General features: G+C 44.7%; 1 protein-coding gene and 1 pseudogene across 3 annotated transcripts in view; both read left to right on the forward strand.

Moving 5' to 3' along the window:
- The window catches only part of STK31 (serine/threonine kinase 31), a 5081810-nt gene that overhangs the window by 1634941 nt on the left and 3419323 nt on the right, over positions 1 to 27546 (forward strand). The gene's annotated exons all lie outside the window — the stretch shown is intronic.
- LOC122798982 lies at positions 22096 to 22245 on the forward strand (annotated as a pseudogene).

The following is a 27546-nucleotide window of genomic DNA, read 5'->3' on the forward strand; positions in this document are numbered from 1 at the left end:
GACCAAAGTATGCTCAGAATCTAACTTGAACCAATCCATAGAACTACCAGTTTTCTTCCCCAACTATGGCATCAAGACAGAATATATGCTACACCAACTGGATTGTACATAGACTATTACGTTTCTGCTTACATAGGACAAAGGACTTCAGAAAATCTGACCAATTATTTGTATCCTTTTCAGACTCAAATGTGTTCCTGTGTCTAAAGTCACACTTTCGCAGTGGTTATTTGATTGTATTACCTTTACTTACCAATCTTGAAACAAAGAACTTTCTCCTAAAGTAAAGGGCGATACTACCAAGGGATACCATTTGTGCTGCAACAACATGGCCAAGGCATCATACCTTTATCACTCATTACAAAGTGGATTTGGCCTCTGGGAATAGGGCCTCCTTTGGGTCCACTGTTCCGAAGAATATTCTCCCTTGAGCCACCCAAGAAAGATATTGATAGGGACGCTGTCCCATACTGCTAAGAATGAAGGGGAGATGGGACAACATTACATAAAGAAGTGCCCTCACCATAACGTTCCATGTGTGTTGTCCATCTCAACTTCATTTTTACAACCCACCCTCCTTCCCCCAGCCCTTTGCTCCTGGAAGACTGAGCCGATACAATTGACTGTTCATGATCTGTGGCCTTCGTCATTGCTCTGTAACATATTTAATGACCTTTATTTAGCTATATCTGCAAACAAGATCTGGGGAGCTCTCCTAGTGCATGATGGGATAGGGGTTTTAGCCATGAGCTAACGGAAGAGCTCGAGCTTTTGTATAGGCCAAGTCAGAACGAAGGATCGGTTCCTAACCCAACCTGACAAGAATGAAGGCTAGATGGACAACACACATGGAACGTTATGGTAAGTACGTAACTACTACTTTTCTGCACTCAGACTGCAAAACATTCACACTTTTCATTATTTAGAGTACTTGTTTATCTTCACATCACCCTGCTTCATCCTAACTCTCCTCTCCGCTATATATATATATATATATATATATATATATATGTATATATATATATATATATATATATATGTCTGTCTATCTATCTATTCACTTCTTCTGTTGCCTCTTACTCATCCCAAATAACTGGAATTGTAAGGTCCATTCCTCCTCAGCACCTGTTCTCAACTCTTACCTAATTATGCTCCATTAATGCACACTTCTATATACTTTTACTATTTCATGTCCTGTTGTTTTTATATCCTCAGTATACTATGTACTTATTGCTTTCACACTTTAAACTAGGTATAAGTGACAAACTGCTTTGATTTCCACTGTTAAATATGTATATAAGTTACAAACTGTTTTTGATTTTTATTACTGAACTATGTATAAATTATAGACTGATGACTTGTACTGTAAAACTGTGATTTGTAGTTTAAAAGTGGATTAGGAGCTTTTATCCCTGGTGCTCCATTGAAAATGGGTTTATTTTTGGCTCAGTGGACTTTCCTGGTAAACAAATGGCAAATAAAATAAAGAACATTTTGCCAGATGATGTTAGTCCTTACTGGTTTCTGTACCACATACCAATCTGGTATTTCACATAAAATGTTGAAATTCCTCCTTGACTTCCTCACACAGGATTGTGTTTCTGGGCTGCCTTCTAGACACTTCTTTGGAATAGGGTGGATTTTTTTTTATCTTCAGTCAGTCTCGGATTTCAGCCAGGAGATGCATCAAGACTTTTATGATTCTCGTGATTCCCCTTGTCATGTTACACATCAGAAATTGTCTCTTCTAAAAAAAATACGTGGACCTAACATTCTCATCCTCTGGAATTTCAGATTCCAATTTTGAGCTTTTTCACATAGAAACTGCACTGGTGGAGATGGCAGATGACTCAAAATCCAGGTCTCCCCTTTTCTTCTCTTGTTCTTTGGCAGTCTGTAACTACAGATGCCTCAAGTTTTGCTTGTTGAGCAGTTTCAATGTGTATAAAGGTACAAGGCCTGTTAAACTCTTCAGACGGACCAAAGCACAGAATCAACGGAGAGATGGTAGGTGTGATCCATACTATAAAATCTTCAACATCTGTGCTCCGAAGACCTCAACAGCACCACAGTGACGTGGTAGATAAACGTGGGCACCAGGTCATATGGTTCAGACTGGCTATGATGGCTTGGGGAAGTAGCTCTTCAGCATTGTTTAAACCTCCAAGCATCTTACTTTCTGTTAGAGTAAAATATTGTGGCAGACAGGCTGCTGAGGTCCAGGGCAGGCCATCATGAATAGACTTTGAACAAGAGAATCATCCAGGAATTGATCCATTTGTAGGGAATACCTCAGATAAATCTGTTCACTTCCTTTTAAAAAAACAACAAATTCTGCACCAGGACTACTTAGACAGGCAGGCATGGGAGCAGATGCATTCTCATTTCCATAGTTGGGAATGTTCCTTTACATTTCCATCTTTTCCACTGATTTCTAGGGTAATTCTGAAGATTCAAGGACTCTCCAAAAATCATTGTGATGACTTCCTTTTGGCTCAGGCAGCACGGGTTCTCCCTTCTTATGGACTTGCCCAAGGGAAATTACCACACACATTTTCACTTATTCAATCTACTCATACAAGAGAAATGGGAGTTTGATATACTCCAATCCCAAATCAAGCTCATCTAATCACTTGTATGAGGAATCTTTTTCATGATGATGTGCTCCGTGGACTAAGGGAAGCAAGAAACACTGCTACTAGGAAATCATTGGCAAGTGGAAAAGATTTTCTAATCAGGGCCCTAACAGATATTGTGTACCACTGGTTCTTAAAATATTTGTAAGAGTAACTATTCTCTAACCTTTCTTATTCCACTGTCAAGCTTCATCTAGCAGCCCTTTAAGCATGTCTGTCCATGGATCCTCCCCTTTTTCACTCTGTTTTTGGTATTATGGTTTCTGAGGGAAATTTTACGTCCGTCACCAACTAAAAAAACAAGTGGGTCCTTTTTGGGATTTTTAAATTTGAGTTGGAAAACTTAGTCTCCCTTTGAACTTGACTAATTGGGCTGGCTTAAGGTTCACCACATGATTGAGAGTGCTTATTGCTCTTTCCTGTGCAAGAAAAGTATCTTTGTTCCAAGTTTTCATGGTGGGTGAATAAATTCCTCATTTATGCCCAAGTTTGAGCTTTCTTTGAATCAAGCCATACAGATCCTTGATGCCAGGGAGAAATGATTCTACATAATTCTGGACATGCATAGGCAGATCAGGTACTGTCTTAAAATTAATTCCTTTGCAAAAGCTTATTACCTATTTATTTGTTATCTCGAGGCAAAGAAAGAGCAACCTTTGTCAAAGTAGACCATTTCAAGATGTTTTTTTTTTGCCATTGCTTTTTTTTTTAAATCCCACCATAGCATTTGTATTCCAGACAGTATCAAAACACATTCTGCTAGATCATTGGCTTCTACAATAGTTTACTGGAAAGTGATGAACTGTGGAAGCATTTTTGAGACAGCTGCATGGTCTTCTGTACATACTTTTAGAAAGCTTTACAGACTGGATTCCTTTATCAGGTCTAGGGCTGGCTTTGCTAGGGCCTTTTTCCAGGTGCTCCTGGACTCTTGTTGATTGCTTTGGTAATCAACCCAAATAGCCGAAGTCTACAGAAGCAGTGAAAATGAACAGAGTAAAGCTGTACAAGTCCCAGTTATGTTTGCGGTAGAATTCTTCATAGGTTCATAGATAGGTACTAGGCTATTGGCCCTAGGGCCCATATAAGCCTAGCCAAAAGGTACCCTGGCTTTTGCCACCCAAGAAAATTATTTTCCTGTGCCACTGTCAAGCAGAGCCACAGAAGTGATCCCCGGGGTGAATTTCCTATCTCCCATCCAGTCATCAAGATTTTTCTTGAAGAGTGCTAATGAGGAGCTTTGTTTGATATAGATAGGTAGTTTGTTTCAGAGTATGGGAAGTCTCTGGGACAGGAATCTATCCCTCCAGCATGTTCTGTTTATTGTGGTGACAAGGTTTAGGTCCCTAGAGCGTGTAGCTCATAGGGATTGGGATTTCTTTGTGGAGCATGTCTAAAAGCTCTGGGTTTGACATAGCTTTGTGTGTTAGGTAGAGATCGCCTCTGAGTAGGCGATATGCGACGGAGTAAAGCTGCAGTTTTTTTAGACTGTCTGCGTAGGGCATTTGTTTGAGGCGAGTAATCCTCTTTGTGAGAGATTTCTGTGGCTTTTCCAGTTGTAGATGTCTTGTGAGGTACATACCAAAAGGGGCTTTGTACTCTATAATGGGTCTAATGAGTGACGAGTAGAGGGGAAGAATAAACTCTTTTTTCCTGGATGAGAAACCTTTTGTGATGAGGTGTGCCACGTAGAAGGATTTCCTGACTACTGTGGCAATGTGATTATCAAAGGCGAGACTACTGTACACCTGTGTCCCAAGGTCTCGTATCACACTTTTGGTGTTGTAGGCTATCGTCTATGTGGTAGTTCATGGGTACAGAGTTTTTACCAAAAGGGATGACAATGCACTTCTTGGCATTGAGCTTGAGGCCATGGCTTTGACACCAGGCATCTGTCTCAACGAGGCCCTTTTGTAAGATGTCCACATCTTTTGGAGTTTTGATTATGGCTCCTAGTTTGCAGTCATCTGCGAACTTCGTTAGCCAAAGACCTTCTGTTAGCCTGTACTTCAGAGAAGTAGACACCAAACAGGAGAGGACCCAGGACTGAACCCTGTGGTACTCCACTTGTCACTGGTCTGAAGTTGGATTTGGAGTCTGCTACTTTCACAGTGTGGGTTTTGTCAGTGAGCCAGTTGGCAACCCATCTTGTGACATGGGGATTTATACCTAGTTTAGTGAGTTTATAATTCCAGAGTGGGGGATGGTGTCAAAAGCCTTGGCAAGATCTAGATAGGCTGTGTGAATCACCTTACCCTCATCTGCAGCTTTGGTGACTGCTTCAAAGAAGTCTGTCAGGTTTAGGAGACATGATCTGCCTTTTACAAACCTGAATTGGGTGGGGTTCTGAGTTTGGAGATTACAAATGTCATTGTTTATAATTCCATGATGATACGTTCCATAGCTTTGCAGACCAGGCTCGTTAGGCTAATGAGGCGGTAGTTCCCGGGGTCTGTGGTGGCTCCCCCTTTGTGGAGTGGGATAACCGTCGCTGTGCGCCATTCAGTGGGCACATAGCCTGAGGTGAGGCTATGATTGAATATGGTACTTAGGTGGGGTGCGCCAGTTCGTTCTGTAGTTCATGTAGAACACAGCCTAGGATGTTGTCAGATCCCATGGATGCTGTGTTCTTGGCTTTGGATAGTCTGTTTTTTACCTGTGCAGCCGTGATCACAGGAACTTTGCATTCTTCTGGTATAGAGATGGGCCCTTTAGGGGATGACAGGGGGGTAAAGTTAGCACTGATCCTATCTGCCAGGGTGTTAGCAATATCAGTTGGTTCTGTATATTTAGTGCCATTGTGCTGTAACTCAGAGCAGATCTGAGTGTTGCCATTGAGATTCTTGACATAGCTATAGAATGCTTTGTGGTTGTCTTTAGAGTCAGTGGCAATTTTGTTTTCGTAACTAGCTTTGGAGGATTTTATGAGAGATCTCAGCTTCTTACTGAGGCTGACCAGGGAGTTTCTCCGATCATGGGATTTTACTCTTTTTTGCAACAGTTCTGTTGTAGAGTTTGTTTATGGCAGGGGACCACCAGATTGGCTTCCTTTTTTTGGAGGATAGCATCTTGGTTCTGTTAGGGATTGCACGATCCATGCACTCGTAAGTGCTTATAAAGTGCATTTGTTTAGGATTTAGCAGTCATACCTCTTTTGTCCGTCAGCGTGGGTGTCGTGAAGTTTGCCACTTCTGTCTTAAGAAGCGTGAAGTTGGCTTTGGAGAAAATTTTTTCAGTGGTTTCCCTAATGGGGGGTGGGGGAGGGATCTGGATGTCTAGGGTGAATAGCTTGTGGTCGGATCTAACCAACGAGGAATTGACCTCTGGTGTGGCGCACCGGTTGCCCATGTTGGTAATAACCAGGTCTAGGATATTGCTGCCCCTGGTGGGGGTGTGGATAAGTTGATCCAAGGTATTAGAATTTATGAATTCCAGAAAACGTTGAGCACAAGAGTTGGTACACGAGTAGTTTTCCCAGTTAATGGTGGGGTAGTTGAAGTCGTCCATTATTAGGGTGTTCGGTTGTACCCTAATATTTTCCATTGTATAAAGAAATTAGGAGTGGGAATCCTGGGGCATGGTGGGTGATCAGTTGCAAGCTACAATTTGGATTGCGGTCTTGCCCAGAGTTAGTTGCACTTTGATTATCTCGGATGCATTATGCTGAGCAACTAGCCAGGAAGTGTAGATATCCTTAATGAATATGGACACGCCTCCTCCTTTAGTGTTTCGGTCCAGGTTAGGTGGCTGAAAGGTGTGGTATGAATTATAGCTTGGTAATGCAGGGGTACTCTCTGGAGCCTTGAACCAGGTCTCTGTCGCTGCACAGATGTAGATGGTTCTCCATTTTAAGGAGTGCCTCGATGTTGATGTTCTCCATTTTAAGGAGTGCCTCAAGTGAGTGCATTTTGAGGTTTAGACTTCTAGCACTGAGTAGCAATACCCTCAGATTCTTCTTGCTTGTACCTGTTAGGGTGGTGAATTTGTCATTTGAACCTGGACTAAAAAAGGCACTATAGGGTTGGCTAGAGCCTTAGCCAGTATCCGGAATCCCAGGGGTGACAGGTGCAGGCCATCTCTGGCAAAGCATCGTGGTTTGTCGATCATGTCATCCCAGGCAGACAGCTAACTGGATCCCCTTGGAATGACACCAGAAGCTTGGCCAATTGTTGAAGTCAGTCATTTTGTCCTTGTACTGTGGTATCATTCTAGGTGATGGCAGGATGCTACTCAGAGCTAGGGTCATACCTGCCTGGGCTGCAAGATCAGACAGCTCCTCCATGTCCCTTTTCATGTAGTCCAGGGAGGTACATCTCAGGTCATTCACACCAACATGGACAATGACAGTCATATTTGTACTTGTTGTGGAGTAACCTGAGTGCATGCGTTGTGGCGGATTCTGGCACCCGACAGGCTGCTGACAGTAACTTTCTCCTTGTTTAGCCTGGTGAGTGGAACATCAAGTGTGCCTGACTATAGAGTCACCTATGACTAGTGTGTTGGGTACGTTGTTATGCCTTATGGGCTGTGGTTGATTGGTACACTGAGTTTGTGGGCTATGTGTCATTTGGGTTGTGTTGGGAGGTGGAGGTTGCTTGTGTTTCTGCTTTGGAGGTCCCTGTTGCTTGGGCAGATTTTAACTGAGAGCCTCCGCGAATGTAGGTGTGTGTTTTGTGTTTCAATGTGTGTGTTTCGGTGGTGTAGGTTTTGAGGGAGTATGTGCTGTGTGTGGTGTGGTGCAAGTGTTTATCTTCTCTTCTTGACTGTCTAGTCCAGTCTTGGGTGAAGAGAGCTTTGGTTCCAGTTTGGCTTTATAAGTGCATCTCTCACAGGTTGTAGTGTTGGGTGATAGGAGGAGAGGGTTGTCTGTGTAAATGAGGCAATCGCTGCATTGCCCCTAAGATGCCCAGATTCGTCAGCTGACTCTTAGACATGCCTGGATAGGTGCTTATTTGTTAAGTACTAAAAACTGTTTTCCTCTAGACAGTGAGGAAAGTTGAGTGTTGTAGTAATTTGTAGTTTATTTAGTGCTTACAATAAGTTCTGAACAAGTGCTGAGCTCAAAGAAACAGACGAGTGCTGAAACTAAAAAAACTGGCTAGTTCTAAGAAACAAAATTAAGATAGAAGGCTTCCCTCCAACACAGAAAGTATTGGGAGCTTAGAAGCCCACAAATAGTCCTGGACACAGCAAATCTGTATCCAGACTAGACTACCCACAGGAAAGGCAGGAAACAAGCTTAAAAAAAAAAAAAAAAAAAAAAAAAAAAAAAAATTCTAAGTGGAAAGAGAGAAAGGAGGAGCAGAAACTAAGCTGATTGGCCTTCTCAAATGTTCTCCCTGTATTTGGTAGAATGAGGTAATGACACTAGACTGGGAGGGAGGGTTCCAGATCAAATTTACAGTAGGAGCAGGCAACTGCAAAGCCACCAACTATAAGAATAGCATACAAATAGGGAGGGAGAGTGGGAAACGAACTGCAGAAATGTTTCTCAGAGCAGAGCAGCAGCAGTGAGCCTTTAAATGAAAGTTTTAAACCGCTAAAGGAGCCTCTAGAGAAAGCTTTTAACTGCAAATAAGTTATCAGAATCAAACAACCCAATAGATGCTTAATAAAAGTTGACAATTTCAAATTATTATCTCACACAGTGAAACTAGCTAGAAAAATATACAGTAGACAAAGTGCTATAAATAACTTGAAAAAACAAGCAAAAAAACAGGATACTTAATGTTATATATTATAGATCTGAGTTTGCATGGTGTCCATCCTCTGATTAGCTCAGTGTGAAATGGCAGAAACACTCACAAACCTAACTTCTTAGGTAACAGAAAGTTGAAACCTGAGACAACTTTAAAAAAAAAAAAGCTCAAAAGAACCAATGAGGTGCTTAGTCTAAGCTGTAGTCCAGGTAACATCAGTCAGTCATTAACCTTAAACAATTCTGTCTCACTGAAATGCCTGATGGCTTTGACTACTAAATCAAGATGTCCGTGAGCATGTGCTCAGACACACAGCCTCCACAAACACTAGGTCCAAACACAAGCCTGAATATGGACAATGCTACAAATATCCACACTACTTAGAAACAAACTGCAGAAATGTTTCTCACATCAGAAAAGCAGCAGTGAGCCTTTAAATGAAAGTTTTAAACAGCTAAAGGAGCCTTTAGAGAAAGCTTTTAACTGCAAACAAGTTATCAGAATCAAACAACTCAACAGATGCTTAATAAAAATGGACAATTTCCAGTTAATACCTCACACACAGTGAAACTAGCTAGAAAAATATACAGTAGACAAAGTGCTATAAATAACTCGAAAAAATAAGCAAAAAAACAGGATACTTAATGTTATATATTACAGATCTGAGTTTGCTCAGTGTCCTTCCTTCGATTAGCTCAGTATGAAAATGTACGCATTATTTAACATTTGTTTTCTGGGAAAGTCTGACTTGGGATGAGCCAGTTTTCAGCAGAGGTCCAGGGAAGAACACTCCTTATGCATGTCTTTGTAACATGGGAGGAAACCTACACAAACCCAGGGAGGACATGCAGACTTCACACAGAAGGCACCTCTGCCGAGTATTGAACTGGAGAACCTCTTACTGTGGGGTGACTACGCAAACCGGTGCACCACTGTGCCATCCAGTAGCCACACCCATCCTCTACTCCCCTATTTCTGTATGTAGTTAGATGTTCATCGTGTTTCACTCTTGCAGTCATTACTCTTGGGTTATCCTGCTGGCAGACTACCCTCAGTCGGCCAGAATTCCAAAGTCTAGGTCCGGCGTCGGCTGCTGTCACCTCTTCCCTGACATCAGTGCGCCAGGGGTATAAAATATGCAGCCGACGTCATTTTCTTCAGTCTTTCTTGCCGCACGGTGCCCAAAGCAAAAGCAGTTCGCAAGTGCCAGTCGGCCGACTCCTGAGATTTTCAAATCCGAATTTCAGAACCAAAGTCTTCATTAAAGCTAAGTACCCCGTTGGGGAAACTTTTTTCTTGCTCCAGACCGATGTCAGAAAAAGTTAACAATTGTATTTCTTGTGGGAAGCAAATACCTCATAAGGATTTTCACTCTTACTGTATTCCTTGCCTAGGCCCTGATCACAACATTGCTAGCTGTCGGTTTTGTGCTAAATTTAACCAACACACTATTAAGCGTTGGATCGACTTTGCATTTCATTACTTTGGCCGAAGATTTAATTATATACTGCCGTCGGAACAGCCGACAACCGGAGTTTACAAAAAACGCAAGGACAAGGAAAAGGATAGACATCAGAGGTCCAAAACCGACGACGAGGCCTCTGCTAGGCCAGTCGCCGGTTCTCGGTGAGGTGCTTTCGCAGCCCCGGGCACTTGCTACCTCAGAGCCACAGGCCACTTCCGACTCCCAAGTGGAGCCGACTAGGCCTCTGGATACTCAAGGTATTGGACACTGTGAAATCATTCCCTCAGATGAGTCCGGAGCCGCTGAACATGCATCTGCTTCTGAGGGTGTCTTCAGACCTACACAACTATATATTAAGCCATCTTCAGCTTCAAAGACTAAAGCAGCTCTAAAGACAAAGAAACAAGTACAGCATTCTCCTACTCAGACTTCCATGCCTAAAAAACAGATGCTCAAAATGGCCGAAGACCTTATTACTTTGATCAGGGGCTCCCATCCCGCTCCTGATAAGAGGCCTAGGCAAGAGACAGAGTGTGATTCTTCTGATCAGGTTTCTATTTTTTCTGATTCCTCTTCTGAACAGGATTATTCCATGCTTCCCTATGAGGATTCTGATGCTGAAGAATCTATTCCTTCAGCCTCTCCTCCTGAGGATTATTCTTTTGGGGAAACCCTGCATGCCATGAGGGAGCATTTCCACTGGGAGAGCCAAGATTATTCTGAATATAAGAAAAGGCTCAGACTTTCTGCTACTTCCTCAGCACAGACCTCTTGCTATTCCACCTGTTCTAGACATTGTAGATGTATTTTCAGAGTCCGGCCTGTCCCCTGGCTCTTTACCCCTTGCACCTGCTAAGCCAGACAGATACTACAGGGTTCCGGATTCTCATAAATTCCTATATAAAAACCCCGCTGCTGACCCAGAAACTGTATCTCAGGGTCCCAAAGGGGTTAAAGCTTCCACTGCAAAAAAACCTGTTCCCTCTGATAGGGATTCTAGGGCTCTAGACAGATGGGGGGAAAAAGTCTACACTTCTGCTACCTTGGCTGTAAGGGCTTTAAATTGTCACTTTCATATGCTTAAATATCAGAAATATTTAATGTCACTGCTTTTAAACAGAAATTGTTGACAAATACTGAATGTTCAGAGAACAAGGAATTGCAGGATTTATTGCATGCAGCTGAACAAGTGGGAAAGCATACTTTGCAATGTAGTTATGATTCACTGGAGGCCTCTTGCAGGGATGCTGTTACAGGTTCTGTTATTAGAAGGCGTGCTTGGTTAAAGGAACAGAATCTGCCTTATGTTAAAGCAAAATTATTAGATGCACCATTGTAGCATGATATTTTGTTTGGTACTAAAGCAGAAGAGGTGTTGAAAAAAATGGAGGATAAAGCAAAATCCATGCAGACAGTCAAGGATTTCTTACAGGTACAGCCACCCAGGTTTAGCAGGAACTGGCCTTCTAAAAATTGGTCCTTTCCAGTGTCAGACAGACCACAAAGAGGCAGATACAGGTGTCCCAGAGGCAGATCTCAGCCCCAAGGCTCATACAGGCCTGAACAATGGGGTGCTCCTACCTCCAAAAGCGGAGAAGACAAATCACAACCTTACAGGAAACGGTCTCAATGACTTTCTTCTGCCAGATCCAAGCACTTTTCTCTTGGCAGCCCCCTTAGGGGGAAAACTAGCACTTTTTTCATCAAATTGGCAAATGGTTACCCAAGACAAATGGGTCTTGAACATAGTGTCCCAAGGCTGCAGGTTCCATTTTCACACTCTACCAAGGTCAAAAGGTATGCCATACCTGCCACACAATCAATGGGCAGAGGCACAAAAACAAATTACAGCCCTCATGGACATGAGGGCCATTCAGCAAGTTCCACAACAAGAGCAGGGGCAAGGATTTTACTCCAGACTTTTCCTAGTACCCAGAAAGGACAAAACCTGGAGACCAATAGTGGACCTGTCTATACTAAATACGTTTCTGGAAGTTCCAAAATTCAAGATGTTGCCTCTACAGCAACTACTGCCCATGCTGGGCAAGAAGGCCTGGCTCGTAACTTTGGACCTAAAAGAGGCACACCTGCATGTCCCAATCAGACAATCTTGCAGAAGATACCTCAGATTTATAGCTAGCTCAATGCATTACCAATTCTCTGCACTGCCCTTTGGCTTATCTACTGCGCCCAGGGTCTTCACAAAATGCCTGGCACCAGTAATTGCGTTTTGCAGACAAAGAGGAATTCAAATATATCCTTATTTGGATGACTGCCTAATTCAAGCAGAGAACAAAGACATTCTTCTAAAGCATCTGGCGTTTGTAAAAAGATTACTAATTTGCCTAGGGTACACAGTAAACGAAAATAAATCAAAACTAGTGCCCTCTCAGGAGATAATATTCCTGGGTGCAAGCTTAAATACAACTGCCCAGATGGCTTATCTCACATCAGACAAACAAAAACAACTGACTTCTTCAAGAAATTGGCAACAAAAACCCACTTATCTGCAAGGAAAATTCTGCAGGCCCTGGGTTTCATGGCATCCTGCATTCTACTAATTCCATATGCCAGACTGCATATGAGGAAACTACAATGATATCTAAAAAGTGTTTGGACTCAGCATTGCCACAGCCTGGAGACAGTAATTGCACTCATTCCCTGCCTACAACAGGAGTTTCGATGGTGGGCAGAAGCCTGTCACCACAACAAGGGTCTGCCATTCAGTTTACCCACAGCCAGACAGACACTGACAACGGATGCATCAGATTATGCCTGAGGGGCCCATATGGCAGGAAAATGTATTCAGGGCACATGGCCTGCAAACCAGATGCATCTTCACATCAATCAAAAAGAGATGCTAGCTGTTCAAAATGCCCTGACAGCTTTCAAGGACCTACTTCATCCAGGACAGCTACTGATAAAGACAGACAATACTACGGTCATGTGGTACATAAACAAGCAAGGAGGTACACATTCCTACCCCCTCTGCAGACAAGCAATGACCTTATGGGACACAGCATTGGCTTTTCAAGTTCACCTGCAAGCACAATTCCTGCCAGGTAAAACAAATACTCTGGCAGACGAACTAAGCAGAAACCTCATGGATCCCCACAATGGAAACTGGATCCACAAGTTTTCAGCATGATAATAAGGAAATGGGGATGCCCAGACATAGATCTTTTTGCCTCCTCTCACAACTGCCAATTGCAGAGAATTTTGTACAAGGATTTATCACAAGCAAGCATGGAAAGTGGACGCCCTATCCTTCAGCTGGAAAAATCTAACAGTATATGCCTTTCCTCCACTGCCTCTCCTTCCCAGGGTACTCCTAAAGGTCAGACAAGAGAAGCCAAAAATGATACTGATTGCACCAGCCAACACTAGTACCCAGTCCTAAAGAGCTTGTCTCAAGATCCAGCATGGATATTGCCTCAAACTTCTCACTTGCTGACCCAACAAAACAATCCGATCCTGCACAGCCAACTCAGGACCTTAAATCTGGCAGCATGGCGGATAATGTAGCCATTCAGAACACTCCTCTTTCAAAAGCTGTTATGGATGTTATCTTGGAGGCCAGGAGGCCCAGTACCAGAAAATCTTATGCAGAAAAATGGAAGAGATTCTGTGCTTGGAACCAGGAACAAGGCATTGACACGTGTGTACCAAATATCCCTCAGATTTTACAATACCTAACTGAGATGCTGAACAAAGGCCTTTCTTTCTCATCAATTAAGATTCATGCCTCTGCCATTTCAGCCCATTACAATACGGAACCCACCTATCTTTTCTCATCCTTTAATAAGGCAGTACCTCAGAGGGGCCAAAAACATTAGGCCTCCAAGGAGAGCACCAATTCCGGCCTGGGACCTCAATTATGTTTTGGAAAAACTCACACTGCCTCCTTTCGAGCCAGCATCAACAGCAGATATAAAATTCTTATCCTGGAAAACAGCTCTGCTCCTAGCAATAACCTCTGCAAGATGAGTCTCTGAGTTACAAGCACTCATGGCTGTTGAAACCTTTATCATTTTTCATCCAGACAGGGTTTCTTTGAGGACAAACCCTACATTTATGCCTAAGGTGGTGTCCAGTGTGGCTCTCAACCAAACCATTCACTTGCCTACCTTTTATCCAAATCCACAGAACAAGGGTGAGAAAATTCTGCATTATTTGGACGTGCACAGGCAGTTACGCTTCTACTTGGACAGAACTAAACCTTTCAGAAGGACTGAGCAACTTTTAGTGTCATATGCTGCAGGATCACAAGGAAAGGCTGTCTCAAAACAGACTGTTTCTAAATGGATAGGCCATTGCATCCGTTTCTGCTATTTTAAACATGACAAATCAGTACCTAAGGGCATTAGGCCTCATTCCACCAGAGCAACAGCCACTTCAGCAGCCTTCCTCAGAGGAGTACCAACCAAAGATATCTTAGAGGCTGCAACTTGGAGTTCAGTGCACACTTTCACAAAGCATTACCACTTACCTCTTTACTCTAAGTCCAGAGCAGGCTTTGCCACTGCAGTTCTGCAGGGCCTCATAGCATCTCCTAATCCTATTTAGTCCAGCCACCCATCCTCAGCTTTGGGATTCAACCCAAGAGTAATGACTGCAACAGTGAAACACGATGAACATAGTACAGTTGTGTACCTACCATAAATGTAGATGTTCGAGTGTATTCACTGTTGCAGTCCAGGTTACCCACCCACCACCCCCCTTCTCTTTGCTGCGACTTATCTGCACTTCTCTATCCTATACAACCTATTTGGTGTATTTGCTTGTAGATAAAGGAAATGTTATTTTTTGTGCATGCATTTTTATTGGCAAATATTTCAGCCTACCAATTTGGGGGCACCTGACATCTGGGGCAAGAAAAACTGAAGAAAATGGCATCGGCTGCATATTTTATACCCCTGGTGCACTGACGTCAGGGAAGAGGCGACAGCAACCAACGCCGGACCTAGACTTTGGAATTCTGGCCGACTGAGGGTAGCCTGCCAGCAGGATAACCCAAGAGTAATGACTGCAACAGTGAAAACACTAACATCTACATTTATGGTAGGTACACAACTGTACTTTGTTGGGATATAAAGTTATTTGGTCCAGGATGAGTAACCTCACTCTGTGTTGGCAAGAAAGTCCTGAAGTTGTCATCACTGTAACCGCTAATGTGAATTTGTTCTATCTCGCCGTTCATTCGTACTGATGGGTTTGAAGCCGCTCCTCTACTCCAAATCGGCCACCTGCAAATGCTCAAAGTCTTAAACCAGCTCGAGGCCAACTCCCTATCCCATGATGCACCATGTGCTTCCCTCAGATCTCGTTTGTCGCTGCAACTAGATTGGATGTTCACCAGCTCTGGCCAGTGAAAAATGATAATTCTTATTTGTTTGTTGGAAAGTTTCTTCAGTAGATAAGTGTATTTTATAACTTTTATTTTTACAGTAGTTTAGGCATTTTCTTAGTGTACTGTTGACTCACTCTCATAGTTTATCATTGTGGCTGTATTTTTAGGCCTTATCTCCCTAACCCATAGACTAGTTTTTTCTTGTAAGGTAGTATTAGTTGATATAAAGCTTAGGTGTGTGTGTGATTTTAGAGCCCATTTAACTTGGAGGGCTAGTACTTTGTGCTTTAACAATATTGTGGCTGTTTTTGTTCAGGACGTGTTAGATTACCCTTTTGATAAGTAGTTGATTGCTAGTGTTAGATTTAGTCTTGTTAATCTGAATAGACGTTAGTTTACTGTTTGTATGTATATAACAGTCCTGTTATATTAGAGGACTAGTAAAAGTTGCTGTTGTTTGACATGACTGAATATTTTCTATAGGCTTCCTTTTTTGTCATAGCTATTGTTAGTTGCCCAGTATGTCTAAGCAGGAGAAGGAAAAATCCAAGTCTCGATTTTAAAAAATGCCCCAGATGTAGACAAAAAATGTCCATCATTGATGGGACATACTGATTACATATACTGTCTAGGTGAGGTACACCTACAGGAAGACTGTTCTATATGCCACTCTTTTAGTTCCAGGGTGTTACAGAAACATAGGAGAAAACTAATGGATTGAGGTCTATTGAAATCCTCTTTTCAGGAGTCACTGAGTAAGGACAACCCTGACAGACATTCTAAAACTTCTTCAAGTTCCTTGGAACTGAGGAAAAGCCCGTCGACCAGTAAATCAAGGCCAGAAAAGTCTTTTAACATCGGCTCCACTGTCATCGGAGCCGACTGTTGCTACAGTTAGGAGCCAGTCCCCCGGTATTGGAGCTGGTGTCTCCTACCTTGAAGTCCCCAATATTACAGTCGGCGACTTCGTCCGTTCATTCTTCTCTGTCCTCAAACAGGCTTTCAGATATGGACAAATGGATCATGTGGTGGAGAGGCTTCTGCAGACACTGGCGCTTGCCAAACTTTTATCAGGGCCGACCCCTGGGACTTTGGAACCTAAAAACTCCCCCCATCATCTTCTGTTCCTTCTTAGATCCATCTCGAAGTTTTGGAGCCAGAGTGGTCGGAGCTGATGCATGTGGAGCCTTTGGGTCCGACGCCTACTTCAGGCTTGTCTGTCCCAACTACCATGACATCTTCAGTGCCGACCAAAGGGTCTTGGAGCAGACACTCGCCCGTCGGATCCGGGGAGGATAGTCGGACAGATGTTTCGGTTCCGACTTTACCTCTTGGGGCCTCGGCTTAGGTGAGCTCTGCTCCAACCTCTGTTTCTGAGCCCTCTGTTCTGTAGCATAGGGAATCTTCCATATCTTTGGATCTGGGGGTTTCTTCATGTTGGGACCAAGGTGCCTTTGATGCTATGAGGAGTGTGTTCTCCACGCCGACAACCACACCATCAGAACCAGCAGCTCCTTCCCCCAAACACCGGTGTCTACCTCTTCATCGCACATCCCTATAAAGCATAGAGACCCTGAGCCTTAGGAAGCCCCATTGGGCAAGCCCTGCTCTTCCAAGACCTCTCCAGAAGCTCCCAATGAAGAGGTTCCCAGGAAGAGACTTTGTAAGAGGAAGCATCTGGACTCCCCACAGGTATCTGTCACTTCGGACACTAACTTAGTCAGAAGGGTCCTCACGGTCCCCCTCGGAGGGTAACTCCTTCGCAGATATCCTGGAAATTCTTAAACAGAGGGATGGCTAGAAGTCCATTAACCTTACTGATGATGAGTCAGTCCTCCTGAAGGATTTTGGGTCTCGGCCCTCCACCTCTTGGGTGTCTCCACCCTTTGATGAGTTGATTTGAGCTAATCTCTTCTAAGCTTCTCTGTGTACCTAGACGCCTGACTAAAAATAAGACATCTGGGTACAAAGCATCATATCCAGAGGATACTTAAATCCCTTTGCCACCACCCTCTGTTTTATAAGAAATATCACAGACGTTCCACCTAGTCGCAGTGAACAAGAAGCCTCAGAGATACAAAGGTTGCTGGAGAAGAGTCATTCAAAAAATTCAGACCAGAGAGAATCCGGAACTTACTCAAGGTTCTTTTTAGTTACAAAGGAAAAAAGGGACTGGAGGCCCATTTTGGATCTCAGCATACTAAACAAGTCAGTAAGAAAGACAGTATTCCAGATGGCCATGCTACAGTCAATGCTCCCCTTTTTAGATAAAGGCAGTTGGATGTGCTTGATAAATCTCCAGGATGCGTACTACCACTTAAAAATGGACAGGCCATCCAGAGATCATCTGTGCTTCCAGCTGGAGCCAGCCATTATCAATTTCACGCTCTGTCCTTTGGTCTCACTACAGTCTCCAAAGTGTTCACCAAATGCATGGCAGTAGTCACGGCTCATCTGAGTTGTTTGGGATTCCAGGTGTTTCCATACCTAGACTGGCTCCTCACTGCCACCACCAGGCATCAACTCTTGCAAGCAAGGGACACAACTTTGACCCTCTGCAGTCAGTTGGAGATTACTATAAATTCAGAAAAATCTGCCTTGTCGCCATCGCAACATACCGTTTTAATAGGAGCAGAGCTAAATACCATTGCCATGACCTTAAACCTTCCACCAGAACTAGTTTGTGTCCTACGAAATCAGGTCCTAGACCTGCTCTCGAGAGAAAAAGCCCTGGTTTCAGTGGTACTCAAATTGTTAGGAACAATGGTGGCAGCGATTATTGAGATTCCTTTGGGTTGGATGCATATGTGAGTACTGCAGTGGCTCCTGTTCACGCAGTGGTCTTTTCAAGAACTCCCAATGTCACACAAAATCCTGATGCAGAATTCCTGCAAGAAGGACCTTCTGTGGCGGCTGACATCTCACCAAGTAACTCTAGGTTACCTCTTTGTTCTACCCATTTCCATAGCCACAGTGACCACGGATGCCTCCCTGATAGAGTGGGGGCATTATCAGGGAAGAACAGCCCAAGGTACGTGGAACAGACACAAGGCTCACCTGCGTACCAGTGTTCTGGAGATGAGAGCGATACTTCTAGTGTTGGAGTCCTTTCAAGACTTTCTCCCTCTAGGAACTATTGCAGTTCAGACATATACAGTATGTCAGTGGTCTGGTTCATAAACAAGGAGAAACCAGATTTTATCCCCTGTGTCGAGAGGCCCTGAGAGCATGTTAATGGGCAACTTCCACCCAGCGCTTTCTGATAGCAACGCACATCCCAGGGAGATCCAATGTGATAGCAGACAAACTGAGCAGGACGATTCTATTGCCTCACGAGTGGTCCCTAAAAGTAGTAGTGGAAAGGTTATTCCGCAGATGGGGCCAGCCTTGCTGCGATCTCTCTGCAACTCCAACAAACACTAAATGCAGCAGCTACTTTACCCTAATTCCCCCTCCGGGGATGCCCCAAGGGATGCACTTGTACACAATTGGCCCCTGGGTCTCCTTTATGCCTTCCCTCTGATACCAAACGTTTTACAGAAAGCCAAGGCTATGGCAAAGGCCATCATTCTAATAGCCCCTTACTGGCCTTGTCAAATTTGGTTCCCCTTCCTCCAGCCTCATCTATTGGAAGAACCTTGGATTCTGGACCCAGTGCCAGATCTCCTGACTCATTCATCAGGGGCTCTCCATCCTTCTCTTCAGTCCCTCAAACTGACAGCTTGGCTGCTCCAATTCCAAACATAGCCAGGATTCACATCCTCTCAGCTACAGCTCAGCATATTTTAACATCCTCTCATAAATCTACCAGGAAGTTGTATCTATGTAAATGGAAAAGATTTTCTGTATGGGCATTTCAGAACAATATTGATTTGTTACCTGGCTTCAATTTCATCCATTCTGGAGTTTTTAACTAAACTTTTCAATGAAGGGGCAGCGGCAGCAATCATTAGAGTTCAATTGGCAGCAATTGCTAACTTTCATCTAGGTGACCAGGGGTCTGATATTATGTCACATAGACTCTCCAAAGCTTTTCTCAAGGGTACTGTTCATTTGAGACCACCCATCAAAGCTCCAGCTATGCCATGGAACCTAAATTTTGTTCTTTCCCGAATAATCCTACCCCCCCCCCCCCTTCGAACCAGCCTCATCTTGTGACTTGAAATATCTATCAGGGAAAACCATATTTTTAATACTATTCTGCTCGGAAGGTTTCAGAGTTACAGACCGTGTCCATTAAACTCCCATTATTTGATTTTCCATAATGACAGTCTTTCACTCAGAACAAATCCTTAATTCTTACATAAAGTTTGCACAGACACAAATCTCAGCCAGTCTATTGAATTGCCTGTCTTTTTCCTTAAATACACCAAAAAGATGGAACATATGCTGCAAAACCTTGATGTTCACAGACACCTCAATTCTACTTAGACAGGGCCAAACATTTCAGGAAAACAGATCAGCTTTGTCTCCTTTTCAGAGTCAAAAAGGCACTCCAGTGGCCAAAACCACTTGATCAAAATGGTTATCAGATTTTTGTTATCCTTCACTTACAGTTCAGTGAATACTCCTCTACAACAGAAGATGAAGGCCCACTCTACAAGAGCTGTATCTTCTTCATTAGCCTTTACGGCTAAATTGCCATTAGACACTATTTGTGCAGCAGCTGCTTGGTCATGGCCTCATAACTTCTTCACTCATTACAAAGTAGACAAGGCCTCCAGGGACGGGGCTTCCTTTGGTTCCACTGTCATGAAAAACATTCTTCTGTGAGCCACCTGAGAAAGATGGTGCTTGGGATGCTACCTATCAGTAAGAATGAATGGCGAGATGGAACAACTTCACATAAAAAAGTTATGTACTCACCATAAAGTTCCATGTGAGTTGTTCATCTCGCCTTCATTCTTATGTCCCACCCTCCAACCCCCATCCAGACTTCTTGATGACCGAGATTTCATCTTTGTCATGATTTATTGTCTCTCATCCAGTTTCTATGGTAGCGTATTAGTAGTGGTATGTAGCCTTTTGGCAGCAAACAAGATGCGAGGGAAACGCCAAATGCATCATGGGATAGGGAGTTTCAGATGCAAAAATTGCCTGGATAATTCAGTTTTGATACCTTTAAGGCACTTCTTTCATGAAGATGGGCAGCAGGTACTGTAGGAGGCAGGAAAACCTGCCACTAAATGAAATAATATTGGCAAGTGGAAAAGATTTTCTAGTTGGTACTTTGCCAGTAGCCAAGACCCTATCTATGATCATGTACTACTGGTTCTTAAATATTGTTGCTTTTCTTATTCCTGTATCAAGGTTCATCTTGCGGCCATTTCAACTTGTTTACTCATGGATCCCCACCAGTACCAGCTTTCATCTCTGCTTTTAATAAAACAATTACTGAAGGGAATTTTGTGTCTTGGGCCACCTAGAAAAACATGTGGCCCATTCTTGGAATCTTAACTTTGTGCTGGAAAGGTTAGCCACATCTCCCTTTGAACCAGCTCATCAGGCTGTTTTAAGATTCATCAGTGGAAGACCATACTAATTATTCTGACATCTGCAAGATGAGTATCTGAGTTACAAGCTCTCATGGTGGACAAACCCTGTCTAGTTTTCCAGAGAAGGTCATATTAAGAACAAATCCCCCAGTTATGCCCAGAGCTTTTTCTTAGTTTACCTTGAATCAAACCACCAATCTCCCAAGTGTTCTAGTCCAGATCCCCAGAACCAAGGAGAAAGGATTCTACATAATCTGCATGGACAGCATGGGTACTAGCTTGACGGAATAAAGTCCTTTAGAAAAGCAGATCAGCTACTTAATTTTTATGATGGGACAAAGAAAGGACAACCCATATCAAAACAGGCTTTTTCAAGATGGTTGTTCACAGCTGTTGCTTTTTGTTTTTCCCTCAATGGCAAGTGTATTCCGGGAAGTATCAAGACGCATTCTACTATGGCCCAGGCTTCTACAGTGGCATACTGGAAAGGGGTGGAGACTCAAAGCATTTCTAGAGGCAGCTACATAGTCCTGTCTACATACTTTTACAAAACATTACGAACTGGATTCCTCTTCTAGGCCAAGGACTGGCTTTGCTAGTACCATTCTGCAGGGACTTCTGGATCCTTATCCTTTCTCTTCCAGGTTAGATAGGCTTTAATAGTCAACACATGTAGCCAAAGACTACTACAACAGTGAGAATGATGAAAATAGTACAGTTGTGTTTGAATTCCTCACTGTAGTACATGCATCTACCGTCTGTCCCCCTATATATATATATATATATATATATAGCTGGGATGTAGTTATTACTGCTTATATTGTTTACAGTTTTAGGATGAGTAAGCTCTTTCTCTCTTCATGGACAAGAAAACACTGAAATTGTCTACACTATGCTGATGCCCCTTCAAGGGGCTGGCCAGTCGACAGTGTGTAGATGTTGAAGGGATCCAGAGATGTTATGTAGTCCTATCTCGCCTACATTCTTACCTATGGGTTCGGAGCCGAATATCGGTTCCGACTCTGCCGACTTTTCTAGCTCGAAGTCTTTCATTGGCTGGGCTAAGCAGGTATCCCATGGTGCACTGCTCCATATCCCCAGAAATCATTTGCCGCTCGTGTAGCTCGGATGTGGTCTCGCTTGGCTGTGGCTAAGTACCATTTTTTCTTGTCTTGGAGAAAAGTTTTTGGCTCATAATCAAAGCTATTTTCATAGCTATTTGTCTAGTGTTGTTGAGGTTGTGATAGCGTGATTGTTTGTGTGGTATCCCACTGACTGTTCCCTCGGGCTAGGCCCGTTTCAGTTAGAGGGCCTAGTCCTTCTCTTATTGCCTTCTGTGTGAGTACTGTCTAAACCGTTTAAGTTAGAGGTTTGGGGTATTCCCTTTCCTTGTGGTCATCAACCGTTTTGGTGAGAGGTTTGGTTTTGTTTCTTTAGTGTATGTTTGGTCATCGCTTCTCAGCCTTTTGGCTAAGATCAAGTGTAGTATCTGTTTAGTGTTCATTCCCGCGTTTTGTGGTGTGAGCACCTGTGAGTTCTTCTCAGACTTGTTTTTGGTGTAGTAAAGATGTCCAAAGATTCCAAGGAGCGCAAACCTTCTGGTTTCAAAAAGTGCTCCAAATGTGGGTACAAAATGTCCATCACCGATGGGCATTCCATTTGTGTCTGTTGCCTGGGAGCCATTCACCTGCAGGAATCCCGCAGTTTTTGTCATGCGTTCAGTCCTAGAGTTCTCCAAGAGTGAAAGAATAAGCTGATTTTAAAGGGACTGACTCTTGAAACCCTCTTTTGAAGAGGCTATGGATTCGTCTCCCAGTGGTAAATCGAAATCTGGCAAGTCTAAAAAGAGATCTCCGTCAGCTTCATCGGAGCCTCCAGAGAAAGTCTCAAAAACTGCATCGACCTCCTCGGCTCCACTGTCCTCGGGGCCGCACGAAGTGTCGGTGTTGATGGAACCGGCGTCGGCTCCAATTTTATTGGAACCTCTTAGGAGCCATTCGCCCAGTCTCAGACCAGTTTCTCCTGAGAGGAGATCTCGATCTCTCTCCCTGTCTTCCAAATCCTCCAGGACACTTTCGGTTGTGGATGTTGATAAGGTGGTTCAAAGGCTCTTCCAGTCACCGGTTTTGGCAAAATTATTTTCGGCTCCGGAGCCCATCCCGACCCCGTCTTCGATCATTCCTCCGAGCGCATCTCTGTCTTTGGAGCCGGAGTGTTCCATGCTGTGAGATGTTCCTAGGCCGGCTCCGATGGCCCTCTTGGCTCCATCGGTACTGGCATCGGCTCCGACCCCATCGGCTCCGTCCTCGGGGTTCAGGACTCAGGATTCTTCGGTCGGGCTTGAGGGGGACATCGCGGGGCCTATTTTGTTCCTGAGTCTCCCTCTCGGTGCCTCTGCTCGGGGAACTCCGACCCCTGTCATGGCCTCGGAGGCTGGTCACTCCTCGGATTTGGGGGGACCTGCCTTCGAGACTATGCAGACCGCGCTGGCCAGATCCTCAGCTACATCAGGCAGGTCAGTCACTCTGTCCCCTAACTACTACAGTGAGAGCCTCTGGTCACCACCCATCCATGGACAGCAGAGCACCAGGGCCTAGGGATACCCCCACGAGTGGTCCCCAAATTTCTGAGGGGCACTCAGAGTTCGTGCCTGAGGAGCCCCCTAGAAAGAAAACGTGCAAGAGGAAGCACATAGACTCCCAGGATGAGACCCTCACCTCTGATACTGACCTCGAGGAATCGGAGGGGTCACCCAAGTCATCCTCTGATTATGTTTCCTTCTCCGACATCCTGGAGATTCTGAAACAGAGGTGACTGGCCGTCCAAAGCCCCTTCCGAGGAGGAGTCCGTATTCCTTAAGGCTTTTGGTGCTCAGCCCTCCGCCTCCTGGGTGTCTCCACCCTTCAACGAGTTCCTTGATCTGATATGTCGAGTGTGGGAAAACCCTGATTCTGTGGAGCCTGTGCCCAGGCGTCCCAACAAGTTTCTTTCCGCCCCCCAGGGCAAAGAGTTTCTGTCTGAAGGAGTCCCTGTAGATGCCATCGTGGTGGCAGCAGCCACTCAGAAGGAAGTATCAGAGTCTTCTTCATCCGTCCATCCTCCTAACAAGGAGTCTAGGACCATGGACCGGTATGGGAAGCGTACCCTTTCATCAGCAACCTTTACCTTATGGTCGCTGAATTACCTGTCTCATTTCACTCTGCTTCAGAGAGATCTCCTCAAGGAGTTAGGAGATACTCTTGCGGGTAACGTTCCTGAGACAGTGGCTCAGACGGTTAACACCCAGGTCTATACCTTCAATTCCATTGTCAACTCATCCATGCGGCTCATTTTGTATGCAGCCGAGAGAGCGAGTAGGGCAGCAAGCTCAGGAGTCGCCCTTAGAAGGCAAGCCTGGCTGCGCCTGTGTCACTTTGCGGAGGCCTTCAAGTCCTTCCTTCACTGACGCCCCCTTTGATGGTTCTTCTTTGCTAGGGACCAAAGTGAAAGACACCCACACCAGGTGCGAGCAAGAGGGAAAGACCCTGTCTGCCATAGGGGTCCGTTTTTCCCTCCCTTCTAGGCCTTATCCCAAGGCCCAGCGGGGGGGGGGGGTGTGGTTCAAGAAATCACAGAGGTTTTTTCCTGCCGCACAGGGTGAATCCCCCGGCAGAGGAGGGGGAGGTTACATAGGGAGATGCCACCCCAGAGGCAGAGGGGGCCCCCGTAATTCGGGAGACCGGGATTCTTTTCGTGGCTCCCCCTACTCTCGTTCCTGAGAGTGCCCGGCTCTGCTTATCCGGAGCCAGTCGGGGGTCGAATTTCGTTATATCCGGAAGCCTGGGAAAGCATCACCCAGGACCGATGGGAATTACGGATAATTTCCAGAGGTTATCTCATTCCGTTTACATCAGACCCTCCTTCAATCAGAAAAATCCTAGATGTTCCACCCAGTCCAAGGGATCAAGCAGCCTCAGAGGTCTCAAAGCTGCTAGAAAAAGTGGCCATCCAGCGCGTCCCCTGAGACCAAATCGGATTAGGGACTTACTCAAGATTCTTTTTGGTGCTGAAAAGAACAGGGGACCTGAGACCCATATTACATCAGTCAACTGAACAACTATGTACAGAAGTCCAAGTTCCATATAGTCACGCTACAATCGATTCTCCCATTGTTGAGGGAGGAGGTATGGATGTGCTCCATTGACTTCAAGGATGTTTACTACCATGTGAAAATGGACAGGGCATCCAGGAGTCACCTACGCTTCCGGCTGGGAGCCAGTCATTTCCAGTTTCGAGCCCTGCCCTTTGGTCTCACCACAGCCCCCAGGGTGTTCACCAAGTGTATGGCGGTGGTGACAGCTCACTTGAGACATTAGGGATTCCAAGTGTTTCCGTATCTGGACGACTAGCTCCTTACCACCCCCACCAGGCATCAACTACTTCAGACCAGGGATGCTACCATCACTCTGTCACCAGTTGGGTATAACAATAAATTGGGAAAAATCTACTTTATTGCCCTCGCAGCGTGTCACCTTTATAGGAGCAGAATTAGACACCGTTCGAATGCGAGCATTTTTACCGCAGGAGAGGATCAGAGTCTTACAACAACAGATACACATGCTGATGCCCCTGAGGAAAACGAAGGCAAGATGGGTTCTCCAGCTCCTAGGGACCATGGCAGCAACAATCATGTTGGGCCCTCTAGCGAGATTGCACATGAGAATTCTCCAATGGCTCCTCATTGTTCAATGGTCTCTCCAGAGATTTCCACTTTCTCACCCCATTTTGCTCATGGACAGATGCAAGCAGGGCTTCGGTTGGTGGCTTTGCACCAACAATTTAGACAGGAGAAGGCCCTTCGTCCCACCCATCCCGGTTGCCACGGTGACCACGGCCGCCTCGTAGATGGGGGGGGGGCATTATCTTGGCAGGGCATTCCAAGGCACGTGGAAAGAACACGAGATACATCTGCGTATAAACGTCTTAGGGATGAGAGCAGTGCTACTTGCGTTGTAGGCACTTCAGAGTGTTTTACCTCTAGGGACGATTGCAATACACTCTGACAACATGTCAGTAGTGTGGTATCTAAACAAGCAAGGGGAACCATCTGTGCAGAGAGACCATGCAAGTGTGGCATTGGGCAGTAACTTCCCAATGGTTTCTGGTGGCAATGTACATTCCGGGGAAGTTCAACGTGAATGCGGACAGGCTAAGCAGAGCTATTCTGATGCCTTACGAGTGGTCCCTGAATCGCCTGGTTGCAGAGTGAATCTTCAGCAGATGGGGTCAGCCTTGCTGCGTCCTTTTTGCCAGCTCCCTCAATGCAAAATGCAGCAACTACTTCACGCTGATCCCCCCACAGGGGGAGTCACCCAGGGACGCTCTGGTTCATGATTGGCCCTCCGGTCTGCTTTATGCTTTCCCTCCGTTCCCCTTGCTGTCAAAGGTGATTCGGAAAGCGCAATCCTTGGGAAGCAGAATGATTCTGATTGCCCCACACTGGCCTCACCAAGTCTGGTTCCCCTTTCTTCAGCAATACATTGTGGACACTCCTTGGACTCTGGACCCTCAACCAGATTTACTGACACATGTCGGGACAGTTCCACCCCTCCCTGATTGACCCTCCGGTTGACAGCCTGGCTACTCCACTTCCATCGTTAGTTAGATTTCATAATTTCTCACCAGAAGTGGTTCATATATTATCGTCCTGTCATAAACCATCTACTAGAAAGATTTATTCTAGTAAATGGAAGATGTTTTCTATCTGGGCACATACCCGAGGCATTGATCCTTACACGGCCCCAATCGTTTCAGTCTTCGAGTTTTTGTCTATGCTTTTCCATCAGGGTTCTGCATCAGCTACCATCAAAGTTCAATTGGCAGCGATATCTAATTTTCATGTCGCTAATGAGCCTAGTCTCATGGCTCAAATTATGCAAGGCTTTCCTGAAGGGTAGTCTGCTGCTCCGTCCCCCGGTTTCCAAACCAATCATGCCCTGGGATCTCAATTTTGTTCTACAAGCCCTTACTTTGCCATCTTTCGAGCCTGCAGCTACCTGCGAATTGAAATTCTTGACCTGGAAAACAGCCTTCTTAACAGCGATCACTTCAGCAAGGTGAGTTTCAGAAATTCAAGCCCTCTCCATCAAACCTCCATACTTAATCTTCCATAAGGACAGGGTCTCTCTTAGACCGAACCCTTTGTTCCTTCCTAAAGTGGTTTCCATGTCTAATCTTAATCAGTCCATTGAGTTGCCTGTGTTCTTTCCTCACTTTTCAAACAAGGCAGAATTTAGATTTCATCAGTTGGATGTACACAGACAATTATGCTTCTATCTGCACCGAACAAAAGATATCCGGAAGTCTGATCAACTTTTTATTTCCTTTTCAGAAAACAGAATGGGGTCCCCAGTCTCCAAGGTCACCTTATCTAGATGGATATCTAGTTGTATCTCTTTCGTCTACCAAGCAGGAGGTAAAGATCTGCCTTTTCCGGTAAAGGCTCACTCTACTCGGGCTGCTTCTACATCTACAGCCTATCAGGCCAGATTGTCAATGGATGATATATGTGCTGCAGCTACTTGGGCTTCTCCTCACACATTTGTTTCTCATTACAAATTGGACGTGGTTTCTAGGGGCAGGTCGTCGCTTGGCTCCACAGTTCTCAGGAGTATTTTCCTATGAGCCGCCCAGGATGTAGGTGCTAGGGACGCTGTCCCATGGGTAAGAATGTAGGCGAGATTCTTTCTTACCCTCCCACCTTCCCCCTTCCTGGAGGATTTGGAGGTTAGGTTGTTCATCTACAGAGTTCCCTTACTTGGCTTATTCTTTTACATGGATGTGGTGTGTGTATGGGGTACAAATGAGTTTCGCAGCAAACTAGATCTGGTGATATGGAGCAGTGCACCATGGGATACCTGCT

The sequence above is a fragment of the Protopterus annectens genome, chromosome 3.part1 (assembly GCF_019279795.1).
Source record: "Protopterus annectens isolate FY-2018-M chromosome 3.part1, PAN1.0, whole genome shotgun sequence".
NCBI lineage: Eukaryota > Metazoa > Chordata > Ceratodontiformes > Protopteridae > Protopterus > Protopterus annectens.